The 12,739-nt window shown below is 43.2% G+C and overlaps 1 protein-coding gene, 1 long non-coding RNA gene and 1 pseudogene across 5 annotated transcripts in view; 1 reads left to right on the top strand and 2 right to left on the bottom strand.

Annotated features, from left to right (window-relative positions):
- The first annotated feature begins 374 nt into the window (after positions 1–374).
- Positions 375–12,739, top strand: part of LOC145528355 (uncharacterized) — a 31,589-nt gene continuing 19,224 nt past the window's right edge. The window contains exon 1 of the long non-coding RNA XR_014070335.1: positions 375–2,240. This is a non-coding gene — a long non-coding RNA (uncharacterized LOC145528355). The remainder of the gene's footprint in view (positions 2,241–12,739) is intronic.
- The window catches only part of LOC145528352 (uncharacterized), a 100,814-nt gene continuing 89,980 nt past the window's right edge, over positions 1,906–12,739 (bottom strand). For 2 of the 3 annotated variants that reach the window (XR_014070327.1, XM_081546658.1), the window contains one exon: positions 3,453–3,704. The gene's annotated coding sequence lies outside the window, so the exon portion shown is untranslated. Of the gene's footprint in view, positions 2,042–3,452; positions 3,705–12,739 lie in introns of those variants that run through there. The other variant, XM_081546659.1, reaches the window with a different exon arrangement.
- On the bottom strand, positions 5,873–6,996 carry LOC145528579 (protein EURL homolog pseudogene; annotated as a pseudogene). The gene has a single exon (XR_014070523.1). The product of XR_014070523.1 is annotated as a protein EURL homolog pseudogene (transcript).

Raw genomic sequence — 12,739 nt, 5'->3', positions numbered from 1 at the left:
ATTTCGTAGTATCCATCATTACCTTTAGACATATATACTATTTGGAGTTTATTTTGTGTATGGTGTTAGGAAGTTTTCTAATTTCTCATTTTCATCTGAAGAAACCCTCACAGTGTCCTCCATAGTGGCTGTTACCAATTTCCATCCCAAGCATCAGTGGAGAAAGGTTCCCTTGTCTTCACATCTTCTCCAGCACACATTGTTTGTAGAATGCTTGCAATGGCCATTCTGACCAGTGTGATGTGATGCCTTGCTGTAGTTTAGATTTGCATTTCTCTAGTGGAGGTGATATAATTCCAGTTGAGCTATTTCAAATCCTGAAAGATGATGCTCTGAAAGTGCTGCACTCAATATGCCAGCAAATTTGGAAAACTCAGCAGTGGCCACAGGACTGGAAAAGGTCAGTTTTCATTCCAATTCCAAAGAAAGGCAATGCCAAAGAATGCTCGAACTACCGCACAATTGCACTCATCTCACACGCTAGTAAAGTAATGCTCAAAATTCTCCAAGTTAAGCTTCAGCAATATGTGAACCGTGAACTTCCAGATGTTCAAGCTGGTTTTAGAAAAGGCAGAGGAACCAGTGATCAAATTGCCAACATCTGCTGGATCATCGAAAAAGCAAGAGAGTCCCAGAAAAACATTATATTTCTGCTTTATTGACTATGCCAAAGCCTTTGACTATGTGGATCACAATAAACTGTGGAAAATTCTGAAAGAGATGGGAATACCAGACCATCTGACCTGTCTCTTGAGAAACCTGTATGCAGGTCAGGAAGCAACAGTTAGAATTGGACATGGAACAACAGACTGGTTCCAAATAGGAAAAGGAGTACGTCAAGGCTGTATATTGTCACCCTGCTTATTTAACTTATGCAGAGTGCATCATGAGAAACGCTGGGCTGGAAGAAACGCTGGGCTGGAAGAAACACAAGCTGGAATCAAGATTGCGGGGAGAAATATCAATAACCTCAGATATGCAGATGACACCACCCTTATGGCAGAAAGTGAAGAAGAACTAAAGAGCCTCTTGATGAAAGTGAAAGAGGAGAGTGAAAAAGTTGGCTTAAAGCTCAACATTCAGAAAACTAAGATCATGGCATCTGGTCCCATCACTTCGTGGGAAATAGATGGGAAAACAGTGGAAACAGTGGCAGACTTTATTTTTCTGGGCTCCGGAATCACTGCAGATTGTGACTGCAGCCATGAAATTAAGATGCTTACTCCTTGGAAGGAAAGTTATGACCAACCTAGGTAGCATATTAAAAAGCAGAGACATTATTTTGCCAACAAAGGTCCGTCTAGTCAAGGCTATGGTTTTTCCAATAGTCATGTATGGATGTGAGAGTTGGATGGTGAAGAAAGCTGAGCGCCGAAGAATTGATGCTTTTGAACTGTGGTGTTGGAGAAGACTCTTGAGAGTCCCTTGGACTGCAAGGAGATCCAACCAGTCCACCCTAAAGGAGATCAGTCCTGGGTGTTCATTGGAAGTACTGATGTTGAAGCTGAAACTCCAATACTTTGGCTACCTCATGCAGAGAGTTGACTCATTGGAAAAGACCCTAATGCTGGGAAGGATTGGGGGCAGGAGGAGAAGGGGACGACAGAGGATGAGATGGCTGGATGGCATCACCGATTCGATGGGCATGGGTTTGGGTGGACTCCGGGAGTTGATGATGGACAGGGAGGCCTGGCGTGCTGCGATTCATGGGGTCGCAAAGAGTCGGACACGACTGTGACTGAACTGAACTGAATGTTTAGTGATGTTGACATTTCAGGTGGTTTGTTTTTATTTAAAGGGTGTAAGTTAAGCTTACATCTTGAAATTAGCTTCTTGAATGCCTGCCTTGTGTTGAGTTCTTTGTTCATGACTACCCCAGGATACTTCTTGAGAGCATGTGTCTTATTTATTTTTTTTACAGTCCCTACCTAGATCCTTGTGAATATTAAATATCCAGTAGCACAGCTCTTCATGGTGTTATTACAGAAAACGGCCACCAGGCGGCAGCACTGCTTCACTTTGGGGAAGTTGGCTTCCTGGGCTGTGAATAAGAGTGGAACTTGCCTGAGCAAACACTCAATGCCTTGTGTCTCACTACTACTTCTCCTTAAGGCTTCACCCCTCCCTTTCAGACTCATCCCAACCTGGGGCACTGCTCCCTGCTGAAACACCTAGGAGGCTGCACTCTCAGAAAAGAGGTTTCAGCTAGAGACCCCAGCACCAGGGGACCTGGAGGCCAGGTGACTTTCCAAAAGTTCTCGTGATCAGAGGCTCAGGCTACCATTCTTTCGATGCACTAGGGTCTATAGTCCAAGCTAGGGAAAACCAGATAGTACAAGTTTAAGAGAGGATTCAAAATTAAGGATACCTGGCCCTACTGTCTCAAATCCTCTCCAGTCTAGTCATGGGACCCAAGCCTGCTCAGGTTCCAGATATGGTAAACAGCACATGTCTGGGAGATCAGAGGGAATAAAATAGGCATCATTCTTTTTTGTTCTTTAATTTCATGCTGATACAATGTAGCCCTATATTTGATTTGCAATTTTGTTCTTATTGTCAGTGTACATGCTCCTTATTCTGTTATGCTATATACATACAGCATATCTGTTCTTTTTTCAATTATTTGCCAGAGAGGTTATTAAACAAGGTCCCGTAAGCTCCCTGTGCTGAACATTATGTCCTTCTGAAGAATCTATTCTGACTTGATGGGACCCCAAGGACTGAAGCCCACTGGGATCCTCCTTCCGTGAATTCTCCAGGCAAGAATAGGCCTCTAGGTAGACACTCAGCTTGTTGTGTCTATGACGCCTCTAAGCAGAGGCTCAGCTCCTGTGTGACTATGCGGCCTCGAGGCAGACTTTTAGCTCCCTGTGTCTATGACGCCTCCAGGCAGATGCTCAGCTCGTGTCTCTCTAGAGGCCTTAAGGCTGATGCTCAGCTCCTGTGCATCTGAGGCCTCTAGGCGGACCCTCAGCTCACTTGTGACTACGTGGCCTCAGAGCAAATGCTTACCTCGTGTTTGACTCAAAGGCTTCTAGGCTGATGCTCAGCTCGTGTCTGTGGCCTCAAGGCTCTCGCTCAGTTTGTGTCTCCGAGGCATCTAGTCAGAAGCTCAGCTCATTGTGTCTCTGAGACCTCTAGGCAGACACTCAGCTCATATTTATCTAGAGGCCTCAAGCCTCTTGCTCAGATCGTATGTGTGCATGAGGCCTCTAAGCGCATCCTCACCTTGTGTTTGACTATAAGGCTTGTACGAAGACACTCAGTTCGTGTCTATCTAGTGGGCCCAGGACTGATGCTCTTCTTGTGTGTGTCTATGAGGGCTCTAGGTGGACGCTCAGTTCCTGTCTAGCTAGAGGCCTCAAGGCTCTTGCTCAGCTTGTGTGAGACTATGGGCATCTAGAAAGGCTCTCAGCTCTTGTCTACATCTTGCCCTGTGGTCGTTTGGGTTCTTTTTATTTCTTTTTTTATTTCCTTAAAGGGTATGAGGAAAGTTGACCTCTGAAATTGGCTTCTTGAAAGTCAGTTGTGTTTGGAATTCATTTCACAGTACCTGTGGCAGGACGTTTCCTGAGGGCAGCTGTCATTCTCTGCCCCGCAGGCCTTTTGAATTGGAGCTGCCGGTCAGCACTGGTGGGGAAGTTGTAGTTACAGGAAATGTCCACAAGGTGGCAGCATCTCTTCATGCCCAACTCTGGTTCCACCTGCAATCAGAGCCTTAGGGAAAGTCGGCTTCCTGGGCTGTGAATTAGGGTGGAATGGATACACCCAAGGGCTTGTATCTCAGGACTCCTTCCCCCATGAAGCTTCACCCCTCCCTCCCCTCTAGCCTCATGCCTGCCTGGGGCACCAGTCCCTGATGAAGTGCCTAGGAGGCTGCACTCTCAAGAAGGAGTCTTGAGCTGGGGACCCCAGCACCAGGAGACCTGGGGTCTGGGTGATTTTCCATGTTCCTCCAAGTCAGCAGGTCCCACTATTAGGATTTGTGTTCACTAGGGATTCTGGCACCAGCCAGGGCAAACCAGACAGTACAGGTTTAAGAGGGCTCTCACGATGGGCACCCTGCTCAGCTGTCTTGACCCCACCCCAATCCAGCCCTGGAACTCAAGTCTACTCAGGTTCCAGGATTCAGATAGCATCCTAAGTCAAGCTGGTCACAGGGAACAAACAAGGCATTACTTTTCTTTCCTTTAATTTCATGCCAATGCTATGTTGATATCTAGTTGGTTTGCACTTTTGTCCTTGTCCGCAACGTACAATGGACTGATTCAGCTATGACATATACAAATAGGCTTTAGTATTTTTTGTTGATTCTTTTGCCATCAAAGTTATTGAACAAGGTTGAGTAAAGTTCACTGTGCTGAATGTCAGATCCCTATGGGACATTTATTAGATGTACAGTTTCCTTGTACATGTGCAAGGAGCAAAGAAAGGCAGTAATCCTTGTGGATTATCTGTTACAGCTACAGATTTCATTGTATATGTTAGACATAAATATTTCTCTGTAGATGTGTCCGGAACAAAGGAAGGAAGAAAGAATGGAAGGAAGTATGGAAGGCAGAAGGTAGTTCTTATGGATTAGTTAATAGGCATACATATTTCTGTGGGTATGTTAGAGATATCAGAGAAGGAAAAGGCAGCCCACTCCAGTATTCTTGCCTGGGAAATGTCATGGGCAGAGGAGCCTGGCGGGCTATAGTCCATGGGGTTTGCAAAGTGTTGGACATGACTTAGAGGCCAAAAAACAATGTCAGAGATACACATTTCAGTACATATGTAGAAGAAAGGAGATAATCCTTGTGGATTACTATTACAGAACAGATTTCTGTGTATAGGGTAGTAACAACCTCCTAATTCATCCCTGGCACTTTACTTTCTTTTTGGAATTCATTGTGTTTGAATCTCAGAGTTTCTTTTTGTAAATTACTTCTTCTATATCTCTCTTTCTCCTTTTTTCAATTTTGCCCTCAAGGTGATAAGTTGTTGCTTGGCCTCTGGAGGAGAGGAATTCAATCTGGGGCCAGTGATGAGGCTTGATCACTCAGAGCTTTTGTGTAGCAGAGTTTTATTAAAGTATGAAAAGGGACAGAGAAAGCTTCTGACATAGACATCAGAAGGGGGACGGAGAGTGCCCCAATCCCTAGTCTTAGCCAGGGAATTATATACATTTTTTTAATTTTTGTAACTTTATTTTTTTAATATAAATTTATTTTAATTGGAGGCTAATTACTTTACAATATTGTAGTGATTTTGCCATACATTGACATGAATCTGCCACGGGTATACATGTGTTCCCCATCCTGAACCCTCCTCCCACCTCCCTCCCCATCCCATCCCTCTAGGTCATCCCAGTGCACCAGCCCCGAGCACCCTGTCTCATGCATCGAGCCTGGACTGGCAATTCATTTCACATATGATAATACACATGTTTCAATGCCATTCTCCCAAATCATCCCACCCTTGTCCTCTCCCACAGAGTCCAAAAGACTGTTCTATACATCTGTGTCTCTTTTGCTGTCTTGCATATAGGGTTATCGTTACCATCTTTCTAAATTCCATATATATGCATTAGTATACTGTATTGGTGTTTTTCTTTCTGGCTTACTTCACTCTGTATAATAGGCTCCAGTTTCATCCACCTCATTAGAACTGATTCGAATGTATTCTTTTTAATGGCCGAGTAATATTCCATTGTGTATATGTACCACAGCTTTCTTATCCATTTGTCTGCTGATGGACATCTAGGTTGCTTCCATGTCCTGGCTATTGTAAACAGTGCTGTGATGAACATTGGGGTACATGTGTCTCTTTCAATTCTGGTTTCCTCGGTGTGTATGCCCAGTAGTGGGATTGCTGGGTCATATGGCAGTTCTTTTTTTTTTTTTTTTAATCTTTGCAAATTTAATGACCATAAAATAATTGACCATAACTTTCTTCAACTTCTTCAAAGTGAACATGCCCAGAAGACCAAAAAATGGCAGAGCATGGGAAGTAAGTGTAAGTTGAGTTCAGTTGTTTATGGGCAGGTGTGACTTCAATCCTGTTCGGCCCATCTGCAGACATGGTAACTTGGAATAGTTCTTGAGAAGCTGTTCGATGGCAACGTGGCGGACATGGAGCTCTGAGGCTAAAGAATCTTTCTCTTGCACTTGGTGGGCTAACTCTTCAAAAACTTCCTGTATTTGCTGTTGGAGCTCTGCATTCAGTCGCTTTACCTCACCAAGAGTCATCGAATTCAATTCCTCTCTGCTGTAATGTGGATGCTGGGTCTGGACATGAGCCTCTGGGCCAGAGACTGTCTTTTCCTTTTTCTGTTCCCGGGTGTGACTATGAGGCCACAGTACACTATTGTGGCATAAAGTGGTACCCGAATCTTGTAACACAGCAAGTCCAAAGTTTGTGTTCTCCCTCTGTTCCAACATTTGTTGTGTACAGTTTGAGAGGCCACCTGCATTTCCTTCTATCCATTTTGCAGAATACTTTGGTACTTGAGAGTCCAACTGTGGGAGTAACTTTTTATCTGGCTTATGCCTGAAGTTAAACAGGTGATGCTGGGGATTTTTAGAACATTCGGAGTCTGAATCCAGATCCTTATTTTGTGCATATTGTACAATCCAATTTATCTTCTTACTCAAAATGGTTTTAACTTCTTCATAAGTACTTTTTGAAAGCTTAGATCGAGGACAATCCTGGTTTGCAATCAAATGATATTTTTCAAAGCAGTCTTTATGGCCCCTTAACGATTTGGTGTGCAAGAGATCAGATTTTGGTATTCCGTCAATATTTAGCTCAAAACAAACGTGGCAGAAGGAGAGTGTTTCTTTGTCTGTTCCCAGTTTACAAACACTGCAGATGTTGTCATCATTCAAATCAGTGTTTACAAACTGCTCCTCTTCGTTCATAGTGCCCCGTCCGGGTTCGCGCGCCGCCGCAGCCGCCGCCGATCCGCGCGGCTCGGGCTCCTCACTATTGTTTCCGGCCGCAGCCGAGCTGCCAGCCCGCGCGGGCCCTGCCCCCTCCCGAGGGCATCTGGCAGTTCTATTCCCAGTTTTTTAAGGAATCTCCACACTGTTCTCCATAGTGGCTGTACTAGTTTGCATTCCCACCAACAGTGTAAGAGGGTTCCCTTTTCTCCACACCTTCTCCAGCATTTATTGCTTGTAGCCTTTTGCCATTCTGACTGGTGTGAAATGGTACCTCACTGTGGTTTTGATTTGCATGTCTCTAATAATGAGTGATGTTGAGCATCTTTTCATGTGTTTGTTAGCCATCTGTATGTCTTCTTTGGAGAAATGTCTGTTTAGTTCTTTGGCCCATTTTTTGATTGGGTCATCTATTTTTCTGGAATTGAGCTGCAGGAGTTGCTTGTATATTTTTGAGATTAATTCTTTGTCAGTTGCTTCGTTTGCTATTATTTTCTCCCATTCTGAAGGCTGTCTTTTCACCTTGCTTATAGTTTCCTTTGTTGTGCAAAAGCTTTTAAGTTTAATTAGGTCCCATTTGTTTATTTTTGCTTTTATTTCCAATATTCTGGGAGGTGTGTCATAGAGGATCCTGCTGTGATTTATGTCGGAGACTGTTTTGCCAATGTTTTCCTCTAGGAGTTTGATAGTTTCTGGTCTTACGTTTAGATATTTAATCCATTTTGAGTTTATTTTTGTGCATGGTGTTAGACAGTGTTCTAGTTTCATTCTTTTACAAGTGGTTGACCAGTTTTCCCAGCACCACTTGTTAAAGAGATTGTCTTTTCTCCATTGTATATTCTTGCCTCCTTTGTAGAAGATAAGGTGTCCATAGGTGCATGGACTTATCTCTGGGCTTTCTATTTTGTTCCAATGATCTATATTTCTGTCTGTGTGCCAGTACCATACTGTCTTGATGACTGTGGCTTTGTAGTAGAGCCTGAAGTCAGGCAGGTTGATTCCTCCAGTTCCATTCTTCTTTCTCAAGATTGCTTTGGCTATTCAAGGTTTTTTGTATTTCCATACAAATTGTGAAATTATTTGTTCTAGTTCTGTGAAAAATACCACTGGTAGCTTGATAGGGATTGCATTGAATCTATAGATTGCTTTGGGTAGTATACTCACTTTCACTATATTGATTCTTCCAATCCATGAACATGGTGTATTTCTCCATCTATTTGTGTTCTCTTTGATTTCTTTCACCAGTTTTTTCTAGTTTTCTATATTTAGGTCTTTGTTTCTTTAGGTAGATATATTCCTAAGTATTTTATTCTTCTCATTGCAATGGTGAATGGAATTGTTTCCTTAATTTCTCTTTCTGTTTTTTCATTGTTAGTGTATAGGAATGCAAGGGATTTCTGCGTGTTAATTTTATATCCTGCAACTTTACTATATTCTTTGATTAGCTCTAGTAATTTTCTGGTGGAGTCTTTAGGGTTTTCTATGTAGAGGGTCATGTCATCTGCAAACAGTGAGAGTTTTACTTCTTCTTTTCCAATCTGGATTCCTTTTATTTTTTTTTTCTGTTCTGATTGCCGAGGCCAAAACTTGCAAAACTATGTTGAATAGTAGTGGTGAGAGTGGGCACCCTTGTCTTGTTCCTGACTTTAGGGGAAATGCTTTCAGTTTTTCACCATTGAGGATAATGTTTGCTGTGGGTTTGTCATATATAGCTTTTATTATGTTGAGGTATGTTCCTTCTATTCCTGCTTTCTGGAGGGTTTTTATCATAAATGGGTGTTGAATTTTGTCAAAGGCTTTCTCTGCATCTATTGAGATAATTATATGGTTTTTATCTTTCAATTTGTTAATGTGGTGTATTACATTGATTGATTTGCGGATATTGAAGAATCCTTGCATCCCTGGTATAAAGCCCACTTGGTCATGTTTTATTAAAGTATGAAAGTTTTTATTAAAGTTTTATTATTATAGTATGAAAAGGGACAGAGAAAGCTTCTGACATAGACATCAGAAGGGAGATGGAGAGTACCCCAATCCCTAGTCTTAGCAAGGGAAGTATATACTTTTTAATTGGTTATTACGATAAATCAAAAGAATGTCTCAAGGTTGTAAAGATCTAACTAGACTCACTCCCATAATATACATTTGGCTTCCCTTATGGCTCAGCTGGTAAAGAATCTGCCTGCAATGAGGGAGACCTGTATTCGATCCCTGGGTTGGGAAGATCCCCTGGAGAAGGGAAAGGCTACCCACTCCAGTATCCTGGCCTGGAGAATTCCATGGACTGTATACTCCATGGGGTTGCAAAGAGTCGGACATGACTGAGCCACTTTCACTTTCTTCAAGATAACAGGATTAGTCAGAAGGTTTTTAGGAAGGAGAAATATGTCCTCAAGCAGGATACATTATTGTTATATAATCCTTACTAAGGAATGTATGAAAAAAGTTGGTCCTTTCCTCCTCCTTGAGAACCCCAGATTCCTTTCTCCTCCTTGGGGACCCTGGAATTCTTATCAACCTGTCTAGGAATTGACTTTCTCAAAGGAACATCATCTGCTATTTTCTTCTGTTGCTGACTTCACTTACTGTACTTTCCTCCAAGGTCCATCCTTGTGGGGACCATTGGCATAATTTCATTATTTCAGTGGCAATATTTCAAGTCTGAGTAATAGCCCCTTCTGTATATGTACCACATTTCTTTAAACTGTCAGTGGGCCTTTTCTTAGGTCTGTGTCTTGGCAGTTGGAGGTACCACTGCAGTGAAGGTTGGAGTTCATGTGTCATTTTAAATGACGGTTTTTTGTAATATAGGCCCAGGTGTGGGTATTAGAATCCTAGGTTTACCTCTCTTGACTTTTTTGGTTCTAGCTTGTGCAGGCTGTCCTTTCAAGGGGTTGTTGCCAATGTCTGTTCCCAGGGAACATGATGCGGGGGGGGGGGGGGTTCCATCATCTCCCAGGACTCTCCTCCATGTACTGTTTGCAGACAGTTAAAGTGGCCATTCTGGCAGGATTTCATTTCTTGTCTTTTTGATCTGCATCACTGCTGTAATGATTCAGGATGCTGAGCATCTTGTCCTGTGGTGGTCTGGGTTCTTTTTTTCTCTCTTTTCTTTCCTTAAAGGGTGTGAGGAAAATTGACCTTGAAATGGGCTTCTTGAAAGTCAGTTGTGTTTGGAATTTATTTCTGCAGTACTTGCCGCAGGTCCTTTCTGAGGGCAGCTGTCATTCACTGCCCCACAGGCCTTTTGAATTGGAGGTGCCAGTCAGTTGTTGTTACAGGAAATCTCCACAAGGCGGCAGCATCTCTTCATGCCCAACTCTGGTTCCACCTGCAACCAGAGCCTTAGGGAAAGTTGACTTCCTGGGCTGTGAATTACAGTGGAATGTGAATGAGGAAACACCCAAGGGCTTGTGTCTCACTACTTCTTCCTCCCCTGAAGCTTCACCCTTCCCTCCCCTCTAGCCTTATGCCTACCTGGGGCACTGCTCCCTGATGAGGTGCCTAGGAGGCTGCACTCTCAGGAAGGCGGCTTCAGCTGGGGACCCCAGCACCAGGAGACCTGGGGTCTGGGTGATTTTCCATGTTCCTCCAAGTCAGAGGGTCAGGCCATTAAGATTGGGGTTCACTAGGGATTCTGGCCCCAGCCAGGGCAAACCAGACAGTACAGGTTTAAGAGGGCTCCTATGAAGGACACCCTGCTCGCCTGTCTTGACCCCACCACAGTCTAGCCCTGAATCTCAAGCCTACCAGGTTCCAGGATATGGATAGGATCCTAAGTCAAGGAGTCTAAGGGAATACACTAGGCATTACTATTCTTTCTTTTAATTTCATGGCAATTCTATGTTGAAATCTAGTCAACCTGCAGTTCTGTCCTTGTCCACAGTGTACAATTGGCTGATTCAGCTATGACATAAACATACAGGCTTTAGTACTCTTTATTGATTCTTTTGCCATTGAAGTTATTGAACAAGGTCAAGTAAAGTTCCTGCTGAACCTCAGATCCCTATGGGACATTTATTAGAGGTACAATTTCTTTGTATATGTGCAAGGAATGAGGGAAGGAAATAATCCTTGTGGATTATCTATTACAACTACAGATTTCATTGTATATGTTCAAGACAAATATTTTTCTGTATATGTACATGGAAGGAAGGAAAGATGGAAGGTGGAAGATACTCCTTGTGTACTTGCTAATACCGATACATATTTCGGTGTGTATGTTCAGATCCTGGAGAAGGAAATGGCAGCTCAGTCCAGTATACTTTCCTGGGAAATACAATGGGCAGAAGAGCCTGCCAGGCTACAGTCCATGGGGTTCACAGTGTTGTACACAACTTAGCAACCAAGCAACAACAACACTAGAGATACACATTTCAGTGCATATGGGGAAAGAAGGAAGGCGATAATCCTTATGGATTATCTATTACAGATTTCTGTGTATAGCTTAGTAACAACCTCCTAATTCATCCCTGGCACCTTTTTTTTTTGGAATTCTTTGTGTCTCAGAGTCACTTTTTCTGTTGTAAATTACTTCCCCTGTATCTTTTTTTCAATTTTACCTTCAAGGGACATCATCTACTATTTTCTTCCTCTATTGCTTACTTCACTTAGTGTATTGTCCTCCAAGGTTCATCCTTGTGTGGACCATTGGCATAATTTCATTATTTCCATGGTGATATTTGAAGTCTAAGTAATAGCACCTTGAATGTATGTACCACAGTTCTTTCAGATTTAATCTGTCAGTTGACCTTTGCTTTGTTCTGTGTCTTGGCAGTTGGAGGTACCACTGCAGTGAAGGTTGGGGTACATATTGTCATTTTGAATGATGGTTTTATGTAATATAGGTCCAGGTGTGGGTATCAGAGTCCTAGCTCTCTTGACGTTTTTTTGTTATGACTTGTGCAGGCTGTCCCTTTAAGCGACTGTTGCCAATGTCTGTTTGCAGGGAACATGAAGGAGAATTCCATCATCTCCTGGATCTCTCCTCCATGTACTGTTGGCAGACAGGATGGCCATTCGGTTAGACAGAATTTGATTTCTTATTGTCATTTTGATCAACATCTGTCCTGTAATAATTTGGGACACTAGCATCTTGTCCTTGGCCAGTTGGGTTCTCTTTTTCTATTTTTTTTTCTTTAAAGGGTATGAGGAAAATTGACCTTTGAAATTGGCTTCTTGAAAGTTGGTTGTGTTTGGAATTCATTTCTGTAATATGTGTGGCAGGACCTTTCCTGAGGGCGGCTGTGACAGGCTATGACCTCTAGGGGGCAGCACTTCATCTTGTATGGGTCCAGGAGGCCTCGAGGCAGATGCTCAGCTCCTGTGTAACTTTGAGGTCTCTAACAGATGCTAAGCTTGTGTATATCTAAACGCCTCTAGGCTGATGCTCAGGTTGTGTGTGACTAGGAGGCCTCTAGACAGATGCCTCTGGCTATGCACTCAGCTCAGTGTGTCTATGGGGCCTCTAGTCAGACACTCAGCTTATGTTTGTCTATGAGGCCTCTAGGTAGTCGCTCATCTTGCGTGTGTCTATGAGGCCTCCAAGCAGATGCTCAGCTTCTCTGTGTCTATGGGGCTGCTAGGCAGTAGCTCAGCTCACGTGTGTCTATGAGGCTGCTAGGCAGTCACCCCCTGATAGCTCAGTTGGTAAAGAATCCACCTGCAATGTGGCAGACCTGGGTTCGATCCCTGGGTTGGGAAGATTCCTTGGAGAAGGGAAAGGCTACCCACTCCAGTATTCTGGCCTAGAAAATTCCATGGACTGTATAGTTCTTGGAGTTGCAAAGAGTTGGACACGACTGAGTGACTTTCAC

This window comes from Giraffa tippelskirchi, chromosome 12 (genome assembly GCF_054371585.1).
Source record: "Giraffa tippelskirchi isolate mGirTip1 chromosome 12, T2T-mGirTip1v1.2.pri, whole genome shotgun sequence".
In the NCBI taxonomy this organism is placed as follows: domain Eukaryota; kingdom Metazoa; phylum Chordata; class Mammalia; order Artiodactyla; family Giraffidae; genus Giraffa; species Giraffa tippelskirchi.
The sequence above is the reverse complement of the archived record's forward strand: the minus strand, read 5'-3'. Positions and strand labels throughout refer to the sequence as shown.